Source organism: Ptychodera flava, chromosome 8, assembly GCF_041260155.1.
Source record: "Ptychodera flava strain L36383 chromosome 8, AS_Pfla_20210202, whole genome shotgun sequence".
NCBI classification, from domain to species: domain Eukaryota; kingdom Metazoa; phylum Hemichordata; class Enteropneusta; family Ptychoderidae; genus Ptychodera; species Ptychodera flava.
The window spans coordinates 23,377,878-23,404,048 of NC_091935.1; the positions used below are offsets into that span (position 1 = coordinate 23,377,878).

Here is a 26,171-nt window from a genome sequence, read left to right on the forward strand (position 1 = left end):
CGGCAAGAGCAAAGATTTATTTTAACGGCGGCGATAGTTAAAGTATCCCATCATGCAACGCTCAAGTTTACCTCCGAAACCGGCGAGCATTGAGGTCCGTGTCTCTCAGACAACCATGCCTGACTTTATCGGTGTTACGGACATGCAAACGGGTCAAAACGTTATTGATTAAATTGCCTCTCGGACGGGGTGACTATAAACAGGCTATACAGGAAATGAAGACAACTTCACACATCGGATCTACCGTTGTTTGTACTACGATACAGTGAATGAGTGACCGGGGGCATGTACATTCACGATTTCAACAATTGTATTGATATATTATCATTCTGCAACATTCGATAAAGGAGTAGGTAGTATGAGAAATGTGAAATTTTGCCTTTAAAATGTAAACTAAAGCAGCGATGCCGTACTGTACCGCACCGCCAAGTATACGCTGCGCTAGCTCCACTGGAGGCACAGGCGCTTGGCACATTGCTGGGATAATAATCGTATTTAATATGTAGAATGTCTATATACGACTTGATTATTCAATAAAAGAATCACCGTACGCGATATTAGTGTAGGCCTATAGGCCTACATATTGACTGGCATTGTACCTATGGCTGCCTGGCTCGGGCCCAGCGAACGCACTGCATAATCATCAATGTGTAGAATGTCTACATGACTTAATTATTTAATAAAGAATAACGGTACGTGATATTACTGTACATGTCGGCTCATGTCCTCAGAGAGGATAGAGTCCTCTTCATTAGGTCTGTGATAAAAATACTTTGAATGAATTCGCTTGATACATGTCTGAGTTATGGTTCAGGACATGAAAAAATAGTAACAAAATGGTCGCACAGTGGCCATATTGGATCGCATCACAAAACAAATTGATGTGCATAGCTATGACATTGGTCGATGTCCTTGTACCAACTTTGAATAAAATCTGTTGAAACATGCGGATATGCCTGAGAAATGGCTCTGTACATGAAAAAATCGTAATAAATGGCCGCCGGGCGGCCTATTGGATCGTATCACAAACAAATTGACGTGCATATGTATGACATAGGTCAATGTCCTTGTATCAACTTTGAATAAAATTGGTTGAGATATGCCTGAGTTATTTATTGCTCTGTACATGAAAAAATCGTAATAAAATGGCCGCACAGCGGCCATTTTGGATCATATCACAAAACAAATTGACGTGCACAGCTATGACATTTGTCAATAACCTTGTACCAACTTTGAATAAAATCATTTGAAACGTGCCTGAGTAATGGCTCTGTACATGAAAAAATCGTAATAAAATGGCCGCCTGGCGGCCATATTGGATCGTATCACAAAACAAATTGACCTGCATGTCTATGACATTGGTCAATGTCCTTGTACCATTTTTGAATAAAATTGGTTAAATATGCCTGAGTAATGGCTCTATACATGAAAAAATCGTAATAAAATGGCCGCCTGGCGGCCATATTGGATCGTATCACAAAACAAATTGACGTGCATCTGTATGACATATGAAGTATTCCTTGTACTAAGTTTGAATGAAATCGCTCAAGCATCTCTGAGATATCTGCGTGAACGGACGGACGCACGCACACACGCACGCACGGACATGACCAAACCTATAAGTCCTATAAGTTTGTGACTTATTCCTTATTCGAAATCTTCAATCTGAAAACACGAATTCAGATTTCGAATAAGGAATAAGTAACAAATTTCAGATTTTGAATAAGGAATAAGTAATAAACTTCAGATTTCGAATAGGAATAAGTAAACACTTCAGATTTCGAATAAGGAATAAGTAACAAACTTCAGATTTCGAATAAGGAATAAGTCACACACTTCAGATTTCGAATATTAAAGGAATAAGTAAAAAACTTCAGATTTCGATAGCTTTGAATAAGGAATAAGTAATAAGGAATAACTAACAAACTTCACATTTTGAACATGGAATAAGGAAAAAGGAATAAGTAACAAACTTCAAGTTCGAATAAGGAAAAAGGAATAAGTAACAAACTTCACTTTCGAATAAGGAAAAAGGAATAAGTAACAAACTTCACGGACCCGTACACCACGGTCCCTCCAGAGGGACCGATCGTGTGCTGGTTACACTTGTCCATCAATGCCTCTTAACTTCCCTTAGGCTTATAAAACTGCATTTACTATAATGACAGGAAAACAAAATTAATGAAATATCACAGAAGCAGCACAGGTGTCGCTTCAAATGTTTATTTCGGTGGTTAAACTGTTGGCGTATAACCACTCCCGTGATGTGATTCTACAGGTCATGCCATGTACTACATAGCATGTTGCACCGATTGGGCTACACTACGGGTCCGGAGCTAATCGATGTGAAGGCTAGGTCTGTTTTCTGTACCTTTGATTATGTATATATGAAAAGGTCTGACCCCTTTTTCAAAAAATGGGTCCTGAATCGATTCGTGATGTTAAGCTATCGCGGCAATGTTGAAACTTTACAACAATTTCTTTTGATAAACATGCAGCAAGGCACCGCAGCGAACCTGCTGATCTTGGGCTAAAAGAAAGTGGGAAACCGCTTTAAACAAGCAAAAGAAAAATAAATCTGAACTCTTCTAATCTTACTGTTGAGTAGAGGACACGCCCAGCAATTTTCTAACTGCTTTAAGAAAGAAAGCTGTGCATGGGCTACAACTGGAAGCACATACTTTGTAAACAGATGCAACGGGTCACATACACGCGACTAGGTTAGGGTCTAGCAAGGGAGAGAGACTTTGTAACAAATTTTTGATCGACAGTCACTCAGTGTGCATGATACCGGAAACTTTCTATGCACGAAGTCCGTGTTGTATGCTGTGTCTGAGTCTATTGTTTATTATGGCGGTCGGCCGGGGCAATCGAAATCGGCCGCTGTTTTGATGTCATTTCAAACGTCTCCTATCTGATCTACCGTCTGGTTATAAATGTTCACAAACTTCGTTTGTTTCTTAAAATTGAATATGTTATCCTGATAAAGTGGTAAACTGTACAATCACAATTTCTTTAACAAGTTACAATGTCAGACGTGATTTTTTTTCACGCAAAGTAGTAAGCAATAAGCAAACGCCTAGCTGCCCAGTTTTACTTTTGTTCTGCGTTTAGTTCAAAGTTCATTGACTTAGGCACCAAATGTAAGGTGACACTGAAACACAAAGGAAATTATGCCATCACTTGTTTTGAATGAGAGCTTGCATAGTTAAAAAGCAATTACTAATATGACATTTCACACTTTCCTTGATAAAGCTAGAATGTTATCTCCAGGTTCAGTGATTTTTTCTGAAACATCAGCACAGAGAGACACCTCATTTGATAATTTGAAACAAACCTTTTCAGATAATATTTCTGCACCACTACCACCAACACCTTATGAAATGATACTTCACTCAGATTATTTCAGCAATTGAACAAGCACCATTGGACAAAATGAAAAAAAAAAATGGATTGAACATAGGAAAGGGCGCATTACTGCTTCTAACTTTCATTCTGTATTTACAAAAGTTAACACAATACAGATGTCTGACAAAACAAAATCAATAGAAACTAAATATTTAGTATGTCGGTTGCTTGGATGTGTTTCTCTAAATCCAAATATTTTATCACTCAAATTTGGGAGACGAATGGAATCAGTGGCTAAAGATAAATATTTGAAAATTATGAAAGAAAGAGGTCATAAGAATATTCATCTCATTGAGTGTGGCTTATTCATTGATAAAACCAGTATCTTTCTAGGAGCAAGTCGTGATACAGTAGTGAAATGTGATTGCTGTGGAATTGGTCTATTAGAATGCAAATGTCCAATATCAGTTTCAGATTTAGTGCCAAGTCATACAAATTTAGCTTACCTGACATCTGCTAATGGAATAACAAAACTAAAACACACTGCCTCATATTATAGCCAGGTACAAGGTCAAATGGCAATTGCTGAGAAAAAGTGGTGTGATTTTTTTGTTTTTTCTATGTATGGATTCCACTTAGAGAGAATAGAATTTGATTTTGAATACTGGAAAGGATTGAAAAGAAATCTTGCATATTTCTACAGTAACTATTTATTGAATGAAGTAAAGAACCATTCATGCAAATGGACATCTTCAACAGACTGAGTGGTTAATCATTAGTCTTAGGAGGGTCAATGAGCTGAAACATTCATATAATCTTCAGAGGGACAACTTGACTTCTTAATATTAATGAGACAATGATGAGATATGCTATACAAATTACTATATTGTTATTTGCACAAATTCATATTAAAAAGAGAACATTTTGACACTTGTTTATAATTTTGTTGTTTTTATCAATTACAGTTTCTTGTATACTAATACATGTAACATGTTAAATGGCATAGGCTGTAATTTTTCATATTTTTCATCACTGTTTTTTGTCACACTTGCTTTAATTACTCCCAAAGCACATTCGGGTAGACAGCAATCAGCTTCAACTCAGTCTGTATAAGTGTAAGCAGCATTGTTATTTTACACATGTAGATGCCATAATTACAAGTTAAATAGTTGGTGTTTCAACATACTTTTGGAAGTAGAACAAGACCTTGCAATTGATGTATGATGCAAAAATAATGAAAAAGCCAGCCCTAAAAAAGTCTTCTTGTTATCAACACAGAAATTTCTTGATATACAGAAAAAAAATCTAAAATGACTGTCAGCCACAGCTTTATACTGTCACTGTAATTCAGTAGCCAGAATAGACATCCATTGCAAAGTAAACCTGACACAAGTCATGTTAGCATGAAATATTCAATAATATTAGTTTCTTGTTTTGCTTCTTACAGTGTTCTATATTGCAAAATATTAAGCTTTCCAATGTCGCCTCTATGGTACGCTGAGAAATAGACATGTAGGGAGATGAAGCCCGCCCTCACGCTCAGACAGTATGATTCTTTTGTTTAATAATATTGGCTATGCCGCCATTTCTGTTTACAGTTGTAACACTGCACTATACACTGTACGGACGCTGTTCCAGTGAAATCAGCCGATTTCTTGTCTGTTTGCCGAATAACTGTTCAAAGTTTTCAGTAGTCTTGCAAAGAAGTAAGAACTCCTTTATTAATACTGTTATTAAGCCGCTTATATATTTTCAGTCAGTAATTTGACGTTTTGATGCACACTTGCCAAAACCATGTGACGGACAGTTCAGTGAGTTACCGCCATATATACATGTGTTATGCAATCCAGCATACAACTTCAACGCAGAAAACGGACAATCGCCTGTGAATGCTGAAAAACTGCTAAATCAGTGAATTTGTACTTTATATTTGAGAGATTTACCGGGCACTAAACGCGGATCAGTTTATGCTGCGTTCACAAATAACGATTGGGGGGGGGGGGGGGGGGGCTGGGGAATCTCGATTGAAATTTTTTTCAGATCCCCCCTAAGTACCCTAAAAAAATGTCAAATGCCTCCCTCTATGGGGAGAACCATTTGATTTGGGGGGGTATGTATGGAGGAAATGGGTATGGGAGCAAATTTTTTTTTCATGTCACAGTGACAGCAATTTTTTTTTCTACTGTCAGAGCTGCATCAATTTTTTTTTTCAAATTGAGTAGCAGTGCAATTTTTTTTTTATTTGTCATCAAGTTTGTAATGCGTTGTATATAAGGGAGCCTTCATTATTTACGGCCTGAAACTCAGGAATTTCGAGTGCCACCCCCCCCCCCCCAACCATGATGAATTTGAGTAACTCCCCTCTCTAACTCTGAAATTTTGACTGATCCCCCCACTTAGAAAAGTTAAATACCAATACATGTAATTGTAAAATTTACAAAATACAGCAACAGTAAAGACCATGAAATCCTGATGTACTCTGCTAGACTATCATCAGTTATCTCATGATGGTTCAAAAAGGTGAACCCATCAAAACGAAATTGAAAGTCACAATAAAATAAAGATATAGCTCACGCAGTATCTAACCTTTTAGTATATTGTTTACTTTGGATGGGTATTATGACAGGGTTTTCACTAGGATATCTGACCGGGCAGAATTTGAAAGTACAGAGGGAGAACACGCGAGAGGCTTAGGGGGAAAGTGTCACAGGGGCTTTCCCCTATCTTGCATGGAAATTTTTAAGATATTGATGTGTGCAATGGTGCAGTCTGGTGCAATCTGAGAGGTGTTTTTTAAATTTTTTTACTAAGTGAAACTGTTAGAATACCCCAAGGGTATTGGAAATTTTGAGAAATTGATGTATTTAATGGTGCAATCTGAGAGGAGTTTCAGTTTATTTTGCACTTGGTAAAAAACTGTTTGAAAATGACATTGAACACTGCAATATTTTTTTACATTTTTTGCATGATCAGTGTTTGTGTCACAATATTCAACAACCAAACAATGACAATACAATTTGTGAAAAACAGTTCTGTTTGCCAGAGACTGAAGAAAAATGAATATACAGGAACGGAAAATCTGTGACCTTCTTGTGTCATTTCTCCAGCTGCCAGCTTCTAATGAAAAGCATGAATATGGTATGTTTAACTGTCAAAATGGTCATTGAACTGAGGTAAATTAAAACATGTTTCTGTGATAATAAAGGATGAATTCACAACAGTTCAGTTTAGTCCTAGATCCTGTGAAAATTTTGAGAAATTGATGTGCGTGTGTGTGTGTTTTTAGAGGTTTTGTCTGCAGGTACGACAACATATTCATCATGCACGACACCTAGGCATTCGCGTACTGCAGGGTCACCTAAAGGCTAATTTCGTGTTGATGACTGTATTTGAAGCACGAAGACGTACAGTGCGGGCTTTTACCTTATCTCGGACAGCACTTAACCAGTCCGAAAGACATTCTACGTGAACTTCTTCAAGAGCTGCCCATTTCCTTGCAAAAGACTCTGCAGCATCCATAATGGTCTTAAAATTTAAGTTCCGGTTTACCGTAGGTGGCTCACGATATTTAGGGCCATGCACGACACATAGGCATGCACGTACTGCAGGGTCACCAAAAGGCTAATTTCGTGTTGATGACTGTATTTAAAGCACGAAGACGTACAGTGCGGGCGTTTACCTTATCTCGGACAGCACTTAACCAGTCCGAAAGGCATTCTACGTGAACTTCTTCAAGAGCTGCCATTTCCTTGCAAAAGACTCTGCAGCATCCATAATGGTCTTAAAATTTAAGTTCCAGATTACCGTAGATGGCTCATGATATTTAGGACCAAACTGGAACAGCTGCCTATGTGATTTAGAATGACGCATTGCGAACTGTTTCGTAAAATGGAAAACAGCAAGATATTTCAGTGTGAAAGTAGAACTATTCGTTTTATGTTTAAGTTTGTAGATGTAGAAAACATCTGGGGCCTCAATGCTGGATAATCGGATACATTGTCGGCAACGTAGTAATCGGGGGATGACGTCACAACATTTACTGGTATTAACAAAGCTGTCATACAATACACAGTAAATGAATAGAAAAATAGGACTAATACGTGATGACGTCAGAGTTCTACCATTACAAAACAAAAATAAATATTTGTCCAAAAGTTTTGGACGAGACATTTGTATATTAATCTTTCGGGAATATTGTGAAAATAGTACTTCCAATACATCTCGTTTCACAATTACATGTAAGCCTGTCACTTTTTTAAAAATATTCAAGGCACAGTTTACATAGAGTGTTTTCTTGTATTTCAATAGTCCCCATGTTTGATTAAGTTAATGTCTTCTTCTTTATCTATGTCACGCTGTTTTCTGTTTGGGATGGGGCACAGTGCTTTACATAACATATCTTTTTCTAGTTTTTACAGTTTTTATTGAATTTCTTATTTTAATATTTATGATTAGTTTTCTTATTTTCTTTATTCTACATTGGATAGAATGTTAAAGCATCACATGTATGAAAACATATTACTTGCTTCAAAGAAGTGTTCTCATTAAAGTGTGACTTCTAATGAGTTATTTTTATCATTTACATGCTTACACATACAGGCCAGGTAGAAGTGTAGAAGACATAGGTAGAAGGTAGAAGACATAGAAGAAAAGAGTTCTCTGGAGGGTGCGGTTTTTTCTGAAAGACTTTCAAGGGGACCACAAAAAGACGGAAAAAGACCAACATCCTCTAGCACCCCACCCCACTCCATGCCCCCCCCCCCCCCCCCCCCCCCCCGGTTAAAGATGAACATTTCAACATAAGTAGGGCGAAATTCAACATGGGCTAAACAAAGTAGATTCGATGACCGTATTTTCGAATATTACAGTACTTTGACAATCATGACATCAGGCATTATAGTAAAATCTACACCTTCCAGTGTACTCGATCAGGACTGATTAGGCTGCGTTCACAAAAATGGTTGGGGGGCTGGAGGAATTCAGGGGGGGGGGATTCGAAAATTTTGGGGTAGTAGAGGGGGGCTTGAAAATTTTGCTCTACCTGTAAGGGGGCTCGAAAATTTTTTGGTTCCCTTTCATGTTTTACATCTTCCAACTCCAAATTTGTGCTGGTAATTCAATGAAACTGAATACCATTTTATGTCATCCAATTGTTGTAATGTTAGTAATCATTTAACAAAATCTAGACCCATTTGTCACATTTCATGACTTTTATCTCGAAAAAAATCTAAACGCGTGTGATTTGTCGTAATAAACCAAACGATCCTAGTAACAGGGCAGAAGCTACAACTGTTGATGTTTGCAATATTTCTATGTAATGTATCAACTACAATTTCTTGCTGTCTCCCTACAGCATAATCAAACACACAACATTAGTTTGTCGACAAAGCCTGTATATATAAATATGTATTAGGTGATATTTTAATCAGTGACAGTCAGTTGTCAGTGATACAAATGCATGGTACACATACATAGGCTGTGATAGCAAGCTGAATACTGGACAGTTCAACATGCTGTAGGGAGTAGAACAAGAACGTAGTTGTATAAACTGAACAAAAATATTGTCAAAATTGTCAAAGTTAATACAGCTACTGCCTACGGGCAGTGTCACTATCAGATACTACCCTGCTACTGCAGTGTCACTGTCACTGCATACCTGAGCAGTGATAGAGATAGCTCTGACTCTGATGTACATGGTAGTTGAAGAAGAGTTTGTGTCAAATGACGCTCATGACAGTGAAACATACTTGTACACAAGATTAGGCCAGAGAGCAACACATGGAAGACCAGGAGACTTTCTGGCATATGAGAATAATATTAAAGAAAAAAGATAGGGTCACCATGTTCAATTTTCTAAATTTTCATATTCACATCATAAAATAATACAAAAGTAAAACTTTGAACAGTAAAGACTAAATGAAAAAATATGTGACTAGATGGAATTATTTATTTTTTAACCAAATTTGCCATTATTACACCCAAAATTTCAGAGATTAAAACATTTATTTGATGGAATATTTTAACCTTCCAATATTATCAATTTTGAGTAGCATCTAATTCATATATGTCTTGTACTTATGAAACAAATTTTTGGTGCGTCACTGCACTCAGTTTTTTACAATGGCAATTAGCCAGAATTCACAATTTGTCTACTCTCTCATGATCGTCATTTTGTGTGCTCTTCGGCAGGAGCAATTGACCTGGCCAGATTTAGATTAACTCAAGTTGGCTTAGACTGATACTGTTAATCCAAATTTAAAAACTTGCCTTAGAAATATGACTTTACAAAGTACAAATAACAGGTAATGTTGAACATCTGCGAGCGGAATGGAGCAATACGTGTTTATTTTGAATGGTCAAGTGGAAGGAGTTCATGAAAGAATCAACAGTCTAGAAGTAGAGAATAGGCAGTTGAGTGAAAAGGTGGATAAAATGGAATTTAAAGTGGACAAACAGGTTGGTCAATCTAAGAGAGATAACTTAATATTTTATGGTGTTGAGCAAAGCAGTAAGGAGTCCTGGGAACAGTCTGAAGAGAAAGTGAAAGCTTTTATCACAGACACTTTAAAAGTTGAGGAAAATGTGGAATTCGAAAGAGTGCACAGACTGACGGCGTCTCGTGCCAAACCGCAACCAATCATAGCGAAATTCAGCCGATTTAAAGATAAAGCGAAAGTTCTGAAAGTATGGAAGCAGACAAGACGCGCAATAGATACCGGAATAAGAATAGGAGAAGACTTTTCGGATATGGTGAAAGAGAAAAGAAGAAAATTATCGCCAAAGATGAACGAAGCTATAAACGAGGGGGAAAGAGCAACGCTAAGATATGATAAGCTGGTAATTGAAGGAGAAGATTACATCTACGACGACAAAGTGGATGAGGTGAAATTATTCAAGCAAAGATAGGGACATGGCCGAGGCCAACTCAACAATAACACGAACACCACAATGTTGAATCCTGACGAAAAGAGCGGACACACTACCCAGAGCCCTATGTGTTACGATGTAGAACATAGTGGAATGAAAACTGTGGATGTTGTGTGTTGGAATGTAAATAATATTAAATCCAAATGGTCAAATCCCGACTTCATCATGTATCTCAAACAGTTTCAAATTGTTTGCATTACCGAGACATGGGCAACTGAATCTGATGTGTTTATACTGGATGGGTACAAGTACATTTCTAGTATCCGTCCTAAGAAACATCATCATGGTAGATTTTCTGGTGGTGTTGCATTATTTTATCGTTGTGATTGTGTTTTGTCCATCTCTAAACTACCAAGTTTATCGTGTGATTTATTGTGGGTAAAATTCAAAACTACAGACGATTTACGTTTTGTGGTTGGCATTGTTTATTTTTCGCCAGCAGGGTCTTCATTATATGCTGATGAATCACTGTTTGAATATTTAGAAAATGATTACGCCAAATATTCCCAACTCTACCCAGACCATCACTTCTTGATCTGTGGTGATTTTAATGCCAGAACTGCAAACGATATCGATTATGTAGCTCTTGAAAATGTGTCTTTTATCCCATGTGATGATGTCTTTTCAGTGGAAGATGATCTGCTAGTGAGAAAATCTGTTGACCATAGTAAAAATCAATATGGTAATTACCTTTTAGAATTATGTAAAACATCTGGCTTGAGGTTGTGAATGGTAGATATTTAGATGACAGTGGCGACTTTACTTGCATAACCAGTAAAGGTAGCAGTGTTGTTGATTACCTCATTTGTAATTCAGTAACAATGAAAGATATCGTGGATTTTTTCGTCGGGTATAGAATCGATTCTGACCACCAACCACTGATTTTCAGGTTCAAAGGTAAATCGTCTTCTGTTAAAGTGAGACAACATTCTCTAACTTCTCGTTTTATCAGTGCTTCATCTAGCACAAAAATTGTATGGAATGATATTTATAGTGAGAATTTCAATAGATTTTGGAGTTGTGAAACTGCAAACATTTTGTTTGAAAATTTTTTCACTTGTGTAGGTAACGATGATTTTCATGGTAGTATTGATATTATCATTGAAATGTTGTACACAGCTGCAAATGATATGAAAAAAGTGTTCAATTGGGGTAAAGGGGTGTCACATCCTTCTGGTGACAAGCCTGGTAGAAAAACATGGTATGATCAAGAATGTAAGGATGCTAAAAATCAAGCGACTAGATCGTTAAATAAATTTAGGAGCCAAAGATCAATGGAAACATTACAGATTTTGAAGAGGCATAAGGTTGAATACCAGAGATTGATTTCAGCAAAAAAGAAAGATTTTGAAACAAAAGAAAAGAAAAAATTAATTGATTCAGCTGAACAACATGATTCAAAACATTCTGGTCATTGCTGAAAACAAGCAGTCCGAGTCCCTTAACAAATATTCCAAGTCAAGATTGGTTTAATCACTTTTGTAAGCTATTTAATATTGAAGATGAAAATGGTGAGTCGGGTACATTTTACGAGGAAGTGAAGCGGGTTGTTGACGAATTTGACACTTAGGGAGCCTTCAGTAATTACAGGGGGTGGGCCGGGGGAATTGGGGGAGGGTCACTTTTTAGAAACAGTTCAAGGGGGAGGGTCACTTTTTATAAACCTATCTTGGGGGGAGGGTCACTTTTGACAGAAGCTGATATTATGGCCAAACTTTGATTGTCCGTGTGATATTTCCTGAATAGGAAATCACCAACAAAATACGCATACACTTATAGACTGCCATGCATAGTGAATTGACATTTGGTGAGATTCCAAAATCAAATTTCTTACACAACCATAGACTTGTAACCACTCTAGTCTAATCTAGAACAATAATCTTAATAGTCAAGCATGCATAAATACACAGATTTATCTAATTTTGTACTGAAAAAAAATTAAAATAGTTTCATCATAGACCCCAATGCATAGTGAATCGACATTTTGGTGAAATTCGAAAATCAAATTTCTTGCACAACCATAGACTTGTAACCACTCTAGTCTTGTCAAGAACAATAATGTGAATAATCAAGCATACATAAATGCACAGATTTATCTAATTTTGTACTGAAAAAAATTATTCATAGTTTCATCATAGACCCCAATGCATAGTTAATCGACATTTTGGTGAAATTCCAAAATCAAATTTCTTGCACAACCATAGACTTGTAACCACTCTAGTCTTATCAAGAACAATAATGTGAACAAGTCATCGTTGATGACACAGTCCCCGCTTGCTAATGGGTACTTTGATTACAGGTCCTGTGATAAAAATACTTTGATACAGATGGCACTCAATGGCCAAGAATGAGTTCCATGGTGATGAAAACATAAAACCAATGTAGGCCACTATCCTAAAGGTCATTAAATGAGTCAACTGGGAATTAGTTGACAGGATGTTGCAAAACATTTTTTCATACTATCCTAACACTAATAGATTATCACCGGTACCATATTTCATAAAGTTTAATGCAGTATTTACAACACTGAGATCAACATCTGGATCAAGTTTCATCAAATTTGACGTTGTATTTGTGGATATATCACTCTAATTAGGAAAGTTCATTACATATGCAATTACAAATTAATTAAAATGACACTGATAAATGTCTTTTTCACTGTTAAAGCAATGTGAGCTTAACATGTGTACAAAGTTTCATGAAATTTGATGCAGTATTTCTTGACATATCAGCCTAATTACGAAAGTTCAATAATTGACATGATACTGCTACATGACATGAAACAAATTGACGAGCATATGTATGAAATAGGTCAATGTCCTTGTACCAACTTTGAATGATACTGGTGGAAATATGTCTGAGTTATGGCTCAGTATATGAGAAAATCGTAACAAGATCGCCGCCACGCAGCGATATTTGATCTTACTGTTTAAAAAATCAACATGTATATGTATGACATAAGTCAATGTCCAGTTACAAACTTTGAATAAAATCAGTTGAGACTTGCCAGAGTCATGGCTCTCGACATGAAAAAAAACCATAACAAAATTGCCACCATGTGGCCATATCGGACCATATCGAGAAACAAATCAAAGTACATATTTATATTGAAGTACATATGTATACTACGGTATAAGTCAATGTCCTTGTACCAACTTTAAATAAATTTGCTTGATACATGTCTGAGTTATGGTTCAGGACATGGAAAATCGTAAAAAAAATGGCCACAATGCGGCCATATTGGATCGTATCACAAAACAAATCAATGTGCATATGTATGACATAGGTCAATGTCCTTGTACCAACTTTGAATAAAATCGGTTGAGATATGCCTGAATTATGGCTCTGTACATGAAAAAATTGAAACAAAATGGCCGCCTGGCAGCCATATTGGATCGTATCACAAAACAAATTGACATGCATATATATGACATAGGTCAATGTCCTTGTACCAACTTTGAATAAAATCGGTTGAGATATGCCTGAGTTATGGCTCTGTACATGAAAAAATTGAAACAAAATGGCCGCCTGGCAGCCATATTGGATCGCATCACAAAACAAATTGACATGCATATATATGACATAGGTCAATGTCCTTGTACCAACTTTGAATAAAATCGGTTGAGATATGCCTGACTTATGGCTCTGTACATGGAAATCGAAACAAAATGGCCGCCTGGCGGCCATATTGGATCGTATCACAAAACAAATCGACATGCATATATATGACATAGGTCAATGTCCTTGTACAAACTTTGAATAAAATCGGTTGAGATATGCCTGAGTTATGGCTCTGTACATGAAAAAATCAAAACAAAATGGCCGCCTGGCGGCCATATTGGATCGTATCACAAAAAAAATCGACATGCATATATATGACATTGGTCATTGTCCTTGTACCAACTTTGAATAAACTCGGTTGAAACATGCGTGAGTTATGGCTCTGTACATGAAAAAATCGTAATAAAATGGCCGTCTGGCGGCCATATTGGATCGTATTGCAAAATAAATCGATGTGCATCTGTAGGTCATAGTGCTATGCCTTTGTGCCAAGTTTGAACAAAATTGGTTCAGCAGTGTCTGAGAAACTGTTGATGACGGACGGACGGACGGACGGACGCACACGGACGGGACCCAATCTATAAGTCCCCGCCGGACTTCGTCCGCGGGGACTAATAAAACCATGCATAAATGCACAGATTTATCTAATTTTGTACTGAAAAAAAAATTGTTCATAGTTTCATCATAGACCCCAATGCATAGTCAATGGACATTTTGGTGAAATTCCGAAATCATATTTCTTGCACAACCATAGACTTGTAACCACTGTAGTCTAATCAAGAAAAATAATCTAAATAATCAAGCATGCATAAATGCACAGATTTATCTAATTTTGTACTGAAAAAAATTATTCATAGTTTCATCATAGACCCCAATGCATAGTGTATTGAATGACATTTGGTGAAATTCCAAAATCAAATTTCTTACACAACCATAGACTTGTAACCACTCTAGTCTAATCAAGAAATTAATATCGATAATCAAGAGTACACAAATGAAAAGATTTACCTATTTTTGTATTGGAAAAAACTATTCATAATTTCATCATAAACACCATGGATAGTGAACCAACTTTTTAGATGAAATTCAGAAATCAATTTCTTGTACACAAATGCTCATTTTACTTCCCTATTCAAGCAAAGTACATTTAAATACATTATCAAACACATATAAAATACAGATATAGCATGTTTTGTGGGGGTAAATTGTCAATAATTTGCCTGATAGACTCCATGTATTATGATTTGATATTTTTGGATGAAGCACTAAATCAGCTACATCTTGCCTTCTTATAGTTGCACAAAATATGGTGACCCTCCCTAAACTGTATGAAATACCATATCTCTTCAAAAATTCTTGTGTGATAAATTGCGACTGTCCCTCCAAAACACCAGCCCTCCCCTCTGTAATTTGTCCCTAACATAACAATTGAACCAATTGTTATGTAAATTAGCTGATACTGTTTTAGTTATTCCGGGGAGAATACCGCAATGGTTGGGGGGGGGGGGGGAGGGTCAAGTTTTAGAATGTCGGACAAGGGGAGGGTCACATTTTAGACAGGAGGATTTGGGGGAGGGTCACATTTTATCGGTACAGGTGTTCGCGAAATTCCCGGCCCACCCCCCCCCCCCCCTGTAATTACTGAAGGCTCCCTTATATTGATAATTTGATTGTAACCATGTAGATTGTGATTTGTTAGATGCTGAAATTACATTTGAAGAAGTTGATACATGTATTACGAATCTTAAAAGTGGCAAAGCTCCTGGGTGTGACGGAATACCTGCAGAGATTTTGAAGCACTCACCAAGAAGATTTAAGGAGATTTTGGTTGTGTTATTTAACAAATTATTACTTTCTGGTAATTTTCCGATGGAATGGGTTCAAGGTCTCATCGTCCCTTTGTTTAAGAAGGGAGATAGGAATGACGTGAATAATTATCGTGGAATCACACTTCTTTCTTTAATTGGAAAAACGTTTTCATCTATTATTTATAACCGTTTAAATAACTGGGTTCAAAAGAACTGCCCTTTGAGTGAATATCAGGCAGGTTTTCGCAAAGGTTATAGTACGATTGATAACATGTTCATATTGGACACCATTGTTAATAGATATTTTGGTTTGAATAGTCGCCTTTATTGTGTTTTCGTTGATTTTGAAAAAGCGTTTGATCGCATAAATCATTGTATGTTGTATTATAAATTGATAAAGAATGGTTTACATGGGAAATTGTTTAAAGTTATACAATCTATGTATAAAAATATTTCATCAAAAGTTCGAACACCAGACGGAATTACACAAGCTTTTAAATGTGCTTGTGGTGTTCAACAAGGCTCTATCTATCCCCTTTATTAGGTGCCCAAGCCCAAGCTTGGGCACCTATTGGTTTCGTTGGAATTTTTAGCTCCGCTGTCAGCGACGCGGAGCTTATCAAATAGGTTGATTATCCGTCGTCGTCCGTCGTCGTCCGTCGTCGTCCGTCAACAATTGCCTTCTCCTCTGAAACCACAAGTCCAATGCTTTGAAATTTTGTATGCAGTTCACTTGGGGTGACCTTACTTCAGTTTGTTCAAATCATGGTGAAATTTCCATATTTGTATTTTTGGGGCATTTTTTGGTGTTTTTGGTAAAAAAAATCTTCTTCTCTGAAACCGCTCGTTCGATTGCCTTGAAATTTGATATGCAGTTTGCTTAGGGTGACTTAAATCAGATTTGTTCAAATGGTGGTGAAATTTGCATATTTGTATTTTTAAGGCAATTTTTGTCATTTTTGGTAAAAAATCTTTAAAAATCTTCTTCTTCAAAACTACCGGTCAGATAGCTTTTATATTTGGTACATATGTCCCTAGGGATGATCCATTTCAGATTTGTTCAAATTGTGCAGAAATATGCAAATTGGCATTTTTAAGGCAATTTTTGCCATTTTTGGTCAAAAAATGTATTTCTCAAAAAGTACTGGTCTGATAGTTTTGAAATTTGGTATACAGGTTTCTATAGATGAACTAAGTAATATATATTGAATTTCTGATGAAATCTGTAATTTTGTATTTTTGGGGCAATTTTTGCCATTTTTGGTCAAAAAATGTGTATTTCCAAAACTACTCATCTGATAGCTTTGAAATTTGGTATAGAGGTTTCTACAGATGAACTAAATGATATTTATGGAAATAATGATGAAATCTGCAATTTTGTAATTTTGGGGCAATTTTTGCCATTTTTGGTCAAAAAATGTGTTTCTCAAAAAGTACTGGTCTGATAGCTTTGAAATTTGGTATACAGGTTTCTACAGATAAGCTTAGTAATATATATTTAATTTCTGATGAAATCTGTAATTTTGTATTTTTGGGGCAATTTTTGCCATTTTTGGTCAAACAATGTGTATTTCCAAAACTACTTATCTGATAGCTTTGAAATTATGTATACAGGTTTCCATAGATGAACTAAATGATATTTATTGAAATAATGATGACATCTGCAATCTTGAATTTTTGGGGCAATTTTTCCCATTTTGGTTAAAAAATGCGTTTCTCAAAAAGTACTGGTCTAACTAACAGCTTTGAAATTTGGTATAACTAAGTGTGATACTTTGAAATTATGATGAAAATCTAAATGATATTTATTGAATAATGGTGACATCTGCAATTTTGAATTTTTGGGGCAATTTTTCCCATTTTGGTTAAAAAATGCGTTTCTCAAAAAGTACTGGTCTAACAGCTTTGAAATTTGGTATAACTAAGTGTGATACTTTGAAATTATGATGAAATCTGCAATTTTTATTTTTGGGGGGCAATTGTTGCCATTTTTGGTCAGAATATTTTATTCTCAAAAAAACTACTCATCAGATAGCTTTGGTTGACATGTTCTTAGGGATGATCGGATGTGATATATTCAAAGTATGATGAAATCTTCAATTTTGTATTATTGCAGCTTATTTTAGCCACATTTTTCTGGCGACTGCATTGAGTTATCAAAGATTTCCACCTTCTTCATCAACATGTGTCAAAAATAGTTATTCTGTACATAAACACAGCGGAGCTATATCGGCCGCTAGGTCGCTTGTTCTTTCTTCTTGTGTCAATTTTTTGCCAGCCTAGAACTTGAAAAACGCCTATGCTAAACATTTCAAACTTGGTACAATGATGGGGGCCATGAGAAGTGGTGCACCTGACCCTTGAATTTTTTATTGGTCACGTGACCTGGCGGCCATATTGGATTTTCCAAAACCTAAAAACGATTGAGCTGAAATTTTACTCATGTCATCCTTAGAGTTATCTCTTTCAAGTTTGCGAAAGACATTTGGATCGGTCACGTGATCTGGCCGCCATATTGGATTTTCGAAAAATACCAATTTAATCTTTAAAAATCTACTTTTCCAAAACTAAACCAACGATTGAGTCGAAATTTTACTCATGTCATCCTTAGAATTATCTCTTTCAAGTTTGCGAAAGACATTTGGATTGGTCACGTGACTTGTCCGCCGTATTGGATTTTCGAAAAATACCAATTTAATCTTCAAAAATCTACTTCTGCAGAACTAAAACACCGATTGAGCTGAAATTTTACTAATGTCATCCTTAGAGTGATCTCTTTCAAGTTTGCGAAAGACATTTGGATCGGTCACGTGACTTGTCCGCCATATTGGATTTTAAAAAATACCAATTTAATCTTCAAAAATCTAGTTTTCCAAAAGTAAACTACCGATTGAGTCGAAATTTTACTCATGTCATCCTTAGAGTGATCTCTTTCAAGTTTGGAAAGACATATCGATCGGTCACGTGATCTGGCCGCCATATTGGATTTTCGAAAAAATACCAATTTAATCTTCAAAAATCTTCTTCTGCAGAACTAAAACACCGATTGAGCTGAAATTTTACTCATGTCATCCTTAGAGTTATCTCTTTCAAGTTTGCGAAAGACATTTGGATCGGTCACGTGACTTGTCCGCCATATTGGATTTTCGAAAAATACCAATTTAATCTTCAAAAATCTACTTCTCCAAATTTAAACCACCGATTGAGTCGAAATTTTACTCATGTCATCCTTGAAGTGATCTCTTTCATGCTTGCAAAGACATTTTGATCTGTCAAGCAGTTTTGCCGCCATATTGGATTTTGCGTAAAACTTACGTTTACTAGTAAAACCAACAGTAACTATGAAATCATGTTCAATTTCCTTCTTAACAAGAAGCAAAAGACTCTACCAATCTCAATTTTGCACATATTATGATCAATGGAAGAACTTAAAACAATGTTAACCGCTTGGGCACCGCCAACGCTGCTTGCAGCTTTATTGTTTACTTTATTTATAACGACCCTGAACAACACTTAGACCAACCCTTTGTGGGAGTATATGTAGGTTATTGAGATTGTTTCATCTCTTGTTTGCTGATGATTTAATTTTATTTAGTTATAATGCTATTGGATTACAAAGACTTTTGAACAATCTTTCGAGCTATGCATCTAAATGGAAGCTTAAAGTTAACATCGATAAAACTAAAGTCATGGTATTTAGAAAAGCGGGTCCTTTAAGAAAATATGAAAATTGGTTCTATAACGGGGTTAAGCTTGACGTTGTCTCAAAGTTTAGTTATCTTGGTGTCATGTATTCTAGTAGTGGTCTTTGGGGTGTTGCCCAAAAAACAATATAAGAATGTGCCTTTAAAGCAACGTTTGCCTTAAAGAGAGCGTTAGCAAAGTTTACGTCCGTAAATCCGATCATTGTGATGAAAATATTCGATTGTAAACTTTTGCCTATACTTATGTATGGGAGTGAAATTTGGGGTTTTCACATTGCAGATTGTGTGGAAAAAGTCCATCGTAAATTTTGCAGATATGCGTTGGGCTTATATAGAAATGCATCGAACCCAACTAGTTATGGAGAACTTGGAAGAACTAATTTGATATGTATAAGATATATACGTATTATGAAATATTGGTTAAAAATTTTTAAAAATACCGTCAATGACGCTGTACCTTCTCTAATGTGTGGCCAGGTCAGGTAATTGGTTGTTGGCATGGAGTTGTTGGTAAATAGTTGATGATGTAGGAGCATGAGGTGGGATATGGACCCAAAGAACCCAAAAGATGATTAAATACATCAATCAAAAAATTCTAAGCTACAGTATAAACTGCCTAAAGATAGTTCAATGTGGGAAAAAGTTAAATAATTCAGAAATAAGAATTCACAGTCCAAAATAGTAATGACGCACTTCCTTACTGACCTGAGTGCATGAGAAATACACAACCTGGCATCTGTAAATTAAATGTATACCAAGTGATCATTTTAAGTCACTTTTAAGTGTTTTTAATGGATTTCCGAAAAGAGTCCTGTGAAAATGATGAAAAACGCTTATCTAGTCTTGTGTTTGTATAAACCTCATGGCTGATAATTGTCATAGTATTGAAAAAAAATTGAAAGTGAAGAATTTTTAATAGGCATATTTTCCTTGAAATACATGACCGTGTAAAGAATATATGCTAAAAGTGTTTAAGAGTAAATTTCTTTTTAAAAAATAATTTAATCTGTGACCAAAGGATTTTTATTCTTTGAGTTTACAAATTCAAACATTGCAATTTGTTCAATCATCTTGTGCAGTGCAAAATTTATAAAATGACTGAAAAACAAAAAAAAATTGGCAGAATTACAGTCTTTGTGATGTAAAATTATGGGTTGACATCACGATAACTGTTAATCTGTTTGAAGTACTAATATACTATAATTTAAAAAAGAAAAGTTCATGCAGAAACGGTAAAATATATTGTCAGCAATGTAGTGTTAATTTTGACTTTACATCAAAATATGCCTTTGCTGGATACCAAATATATAGGGTGAAATATTAAAATCAGCCATGTTCAGCAAAATCCACACAACAGCATTGATCCTTTTCTAATTTGATTTGATTTGCTCATGTTATCCTTGTATGACAGTCAGTACAATATGGAACTTGAACACAACACAGTGAATAAGTATGCTGTAAATGAAATGGTGTGGCTGCATCCACATGCAGCAATAGGAGTGCCTTTGTCTCTCACCCCTCATTTCCAACCTGTCTCATCCCTGAAAAAATAGTTTGGTCTTATATTTATAATGTTAATAATTTCTGTATTTGTTAAAATGTGCGCATCTCAAAAACTTTTGATCATAAAACATTTTCATTGTTTTTATAGCTGACCAGTCAGTTAACCTGTTTATATTGAATATTTGCGCATTTTTCCGCAGTATTTGACATTTTCTGAATACCTTCTTATTCAGTTTGTCATTTTCTAAAAGTTTAAATGCTCCATTGTGTGGTCAAGCTTTCCACAAGCATCAAATGTGGTACTTCATATAGGAGGGTCTGCCTCTAGAGGGCGGGCATCATGAATAGTGTTTGTTGGTTAATTCCTCCACGTAAACTTCTGATTGTACTGTAAACATTGAACATGGCCGACGTCCGATTTTCCTGTCTAAAACTTTCACTCATTTTCGTTCATCACTGATCATTTCTGTTCATATGACTCTGAAACTCCAGGAAACGATTGGGAAGAAAGGTGTTATCTTGAAATATTGAGGTACTCGCCGATATTTTGCAAATTAAATGAGAAAAAATGCAAGGAAAATGCTGACAGGCTTACACAATGACAGTTTTCAGACTCGGAGGCATATGATCATCTCTGCAGATTATGCAACAGGCCAAGATCACGTGAGGCCATGAGGGGATATCCACGCTACTCAGTACCAAACACTAGCGCTCACAGAGTGAGCAAACACAAAGTGAGTACCCCTATTAAACGTCAGCTCAGTAGTCTGTAATAGATTGTAGTCAACTAAGAAACCTTGGGGAAAGGCTTAACACTGTGGCTATGCCGCTAAGTCACTTTTGATTTTTGTCATAGCTCAAAATCGTTCTGCCACACCTCAACCTGAGCCATGAACACCCCCACCAGTTTATGATATGACCCATCACAATGGCATGACGTCAACGGATCTTGACAGACGGAAGTCTTGACAGACGGAAGTACTTGACAGCAGCATACTGGTTTTCAACTCTAATACCTTCTCTGTCTATAAATAGACACGAGAAGGTAAAAATGGACACAACCGTTTAGTTTATCAATGTTATCTTTGCCAGTTTAGAGAAGCTGAAAACGGTCGTAAATGTTGGGCATTACAGGTAAAGCAATTATTATTTTCATATGGTTTTGGTTTTGTTTGGTTAAACCAAGGTGTTGAAGATGAGCATGCATTTATTAACATTCTAAATCAGAGAATATGTGGTGTTTTTTTCAGTCATGGAAGGCTGATATAATGAAATATTCTAAGTTGGATATACTGGTTTTAAGATAAATTTCAAGTGTGAATCATATCTCTCCATTATTGAGGATAGAAACTTAAGAATTTCTCTTTGTAGATTGAGAACGTCTTCACATCAGTTAAGAGTTGAATGTGATCGCAAACATCAAGTGCCGAGACACGAGAGGCTATGTGTGTACTGTAATCTTTGCTCAGTCGAAGATGAGTTTCATTTTTCTTTAGTTTGTCCATATTATGATGATTTACGCAAAAAATACTTACCTCTCTATTTTTATAGAAATCCTACATATCAGAAATTTGTTCAACTGATGCAAGTAGAAAATCGCAACATAGTGCAGTTTGCAAGATTTCTTTATATGCGTTCAAACGTAGAGACCGATGTATTTTGGTTGACTGAAAATTTTAAGTACAGATTGAAGTGATGTAGTGGGGATTTGTAAAGTAGATTTGGATACCCTCTGTATTCTGACGCAAATGTATATGGCTTGATGTACCGTTGTACTATAGGCCGGTGGCCAAAGTACATTATGATTAAATAAAATATTATTATTATATTATTTATGTATATTTGTCTGCGCGCACATGCTTTACAAATATGCGTGCTTGTGATAGTTGGGGGGACTTGAAAAATTTTGATCATATAGAGGGGGCATTTGAAATTTTGGGGGGTATTGAGGGGGATCTGAAAAAAAAATAAGATTTCAATCGCGATTCCTCCAGCCCCCCCCCCTCCCAATCGCTATTTGTGAACGCAGCCTTATCTACATTGAACCAACCACAGTTTATTATCTGCGCTGCCATAACGTCTTGAATTTTTTTTCACGAACAAAGTCTTGATGACACATGAGTCTAGCACAAACACTGATGAAGCGTTATGTCTGCATAACTGAGCAAAACGTACGGAGAAATAATTCAAAGACAATGCACAGTCGCCTGTGGTCTATTCCGCTCTTCGTCTATCCGTCCCATAGACGTGTGTACATATGCCTGAGAAGAAGACATGCACACACGTCTATAGGGCGCATAGACGATGAGGGGAATAGACCACAGGTTACTGTGGACAACTTTGAATGTCACGAAGAAAGGGAGGAAATGATATAACTTTATAAACATCACAGTAAGTTCAAGACGTGTTCTTGAGTTTTACCTTCCAGTCTCATCGATATTAGGCGTGAGAAATTCACAAGAAAACCGTCAACTTTGTCCTACATTTTACATGTATTACGAATAAAGTACTAGTAGACTTGGTTCAAGTCCAGGCCCAAGTCTGTGATTTGTGAATGTTTGAGTGGGGTGAACGCGATGATTTGTGTTCTGTTTTTATATGAAACGCGTGAGTGGGGTGAACGCAACGAGTGGGGTGAACGCTATACAGGAGAGTTTCTCCCGGAATCGGGCAGAAACTAACTCACTATACTGCGCAGACTCAAAGGTAACGAGTTCAATTAATCGCAAGGAAACCTGGCCTTGGCTGCCAAATTCCAAATAGGTTTGTATGAAATAGGAGAGACACAAGAGAAACTATTACAAAAGATTTTTTTAGAAATTCACCGACTTGAACCAAGTCTACGAATAAAAGTACAAGATTCCCATTCACGGAGCTATCCACATGATTTTAGGGAAGACACTATTTCCCATCCAGTAAATCAGGTTATTTGCATAATCGCGCGTTTGACATATGACGTTTACAGTGGGCGGGCCTAAAATGCAAATATCATGCAAATACTAATGATTTTCGCGGGCAAATTTAAATACCCGGCAGAATTTAAATCACCGCCACTTGAGTTCCGACTCACAAAGCGAACGTATCTCAAACTCTCGGCTCAAACCAAAGCTCATTGAAACAATGTCCTGGATGAGGTTATTCGCCGAAGCCACCAGCGACCACATCGGATTTGTAAACACCGTTGAAGATGCCATGAATCTGCTTCGTGCGTTTGAAGTGGAAACGAACACCAAATTTGCCGTTTTCAAACGTACCAAGAACTTTGGCGTATCTTCTCTCAGAGACCACACCCGTATGTAGTTTAGGTAGCAAGATTGAGACTTTCATAATTGTGTCGTATTTTGCTTTCAATTTTAATTTTTTTGAGAGAAATACTACCTTATTATTATTGTAAAAAGAAAGACAGTGTGGTATAAGTTACTATTTCTTTAATTTTACTCTTTTTGAGTTGATTTTCTCAGAGCCTTCATATTTTTTGAAAATGGAAGATACCAGGTCACTGAGAGTACACTTGTCAAATTATTGATTCCAATTTTTGACAGAAACATATCTCATCTTTTAAAAAATACCGTCAATGACGCTGTACCTTCTCTAATGTGTGGCCAGGTCAGGTAATTGGTTGTTGGCATGGAGTTGTTGGTAAATAGTTGATGATGTAGGGGCATGAGGTGGGATATGGACCCAAAGAACCCAAAAGATGATTAAATACATCAATCAAAAAAATTCTAAGCTACAGTATAAACTGCCTAAAGATAGTTCAATGTGGAAAAAAGTTAAACAATTCAGAAATAAGAATTAACAGTCCAAAACAGTAATGACGCACTTCCTTACTGACCTGAGTGCATGTGAAATACACAACCTGGCATCTGTAAATTAAATGTATACCAAGTGATCATTTCCAGTCACTTTTAACTGTTTTTAATGGATTTTCAAAAAAGAGTCCTGTGGAAATGATGAAAAACGCTTATCTGGTCTTGTGTTTGTATAACCTCATGGCTGATAATTGTCATAGTATTGAAAAAAAATTGAAAGTGAAGAAATTACTGTTTTTAATAGGCATATTTTCCTTGAAATACATGACCGTGTAAAGAATATATGCTAAAAGTGTTTAAGAGTAAATTTCTTTTAAAAAAATAATTTAATTTTTGACCAAAGGATTTTTATTCTTTGAGTTTACAAATTCAAACATTGCAATTTGTTCAATCATCTTGTACAGTGCAAAATTTATAAAATGACTGAAAAACAAAAAAAAATTGGCAGAATTACAGTCTTTGTGATGTAAAATTATGGGTTGACATCACGATAACTGTTAATCTGTTTGAAGTACTAATATACTATAATTTAAATAAGAAAAATTCATGCAAAAACGGTAAAATATATTGTCAGCAATGTAGTGTTAATTTTGACTTTACATCAAAATATGCCTTTGCTGGATACCAAATATATAGGGCGAAATATCAGCCATGTTCAGCAAAATCCACACAACAGCATTGATCCTTTTCTAATTTGATTTGATTATGTTATCCTTGTATGACAGTCAGTACAATATGGAACTTGAACACATTGACACAGTGAATAAGTATGCTGTAAATGAAATGGTGTGGCTGCATCCACATGCAGCAATAGGTGTGCCTTTGTCTCTCACCCCTCATTTCCAACCTGTCCCATCCCTGAAAAAATAGTTTGGTCTTATTTTATAATGTTAATAATTTCTGTATTTGTTAAAATGTGCGCATCTCAAAAACTTTTCATCATAAACATTTCCATTGTTTTTTATAGCTGACCAATCAGTTAACCTGTTTATTTTGAATATTTGCGTATTTTTCCTCAGTACTATTTGACATTTTCTGTATGCCTTTTTATTCAGTTTGTCATTTTCTAAAAGTTTAAATGCTCCATTGTGTGGTCAAGCTTTCCACAAGCATCAAATGTGGTACTTCATATAGGAGGGTCTGCCTCTAGAGGGCGGGCATCATGAACACTCCTGTGTTTGTTGGTTAATTCCTCCACGTAAACTTCTGATTGTACTGTAAACATTGAACATGGCCGACGTCCGATTTTCCTGTCTAAAACTTTCACTCATTTTCGTTCATATGACTCTGAAACTCCAGGAAACGATTGGGAAGAAAGGGTTATCTTGAAATATTGAGGTACTCGCCGATATTTTACAAAATTAAATGAGAAAAAATGCAAGGAAAATGCCGACAGTCTTACACAATGGGTAGAGTTGACTTTTCAGATCCTCAGATTCAGATCCTCAGATTCAGATCCTCAGATCTCAGATTTCAGATCCTATAAATTCAGATGCAGATTCAAATTT

General features: G+C 36.1%; 1 protein-coding gene across 5 annotated transcripts in view; it reads right to left on the minus strand.

Annotated features, from left to right (window-relative positions):
- Positions 1-26,171, minus strand: part of LOC139138821 (kelch-like protein 38) — an 87,485-nt gene that overhangs the window by 3,429 nt on the left and 57,885 nt on the right. The window contains exon 1 of one of the 5 annotated variants that reach the window (XR_011553679.1): positions 2,059-2,157. The exons of the other annotated variants lie outside the window; for them this stretch is intronic. The gene's annotated coding sequence lies outside the window, so the exon portion shown is untranslated. Of the gene's footprint in view, positions 1-2,058; positions 2,158-26,171 lie in introns of those variants that run through there. 5 annotated transcript variants of the gene reach the window in all.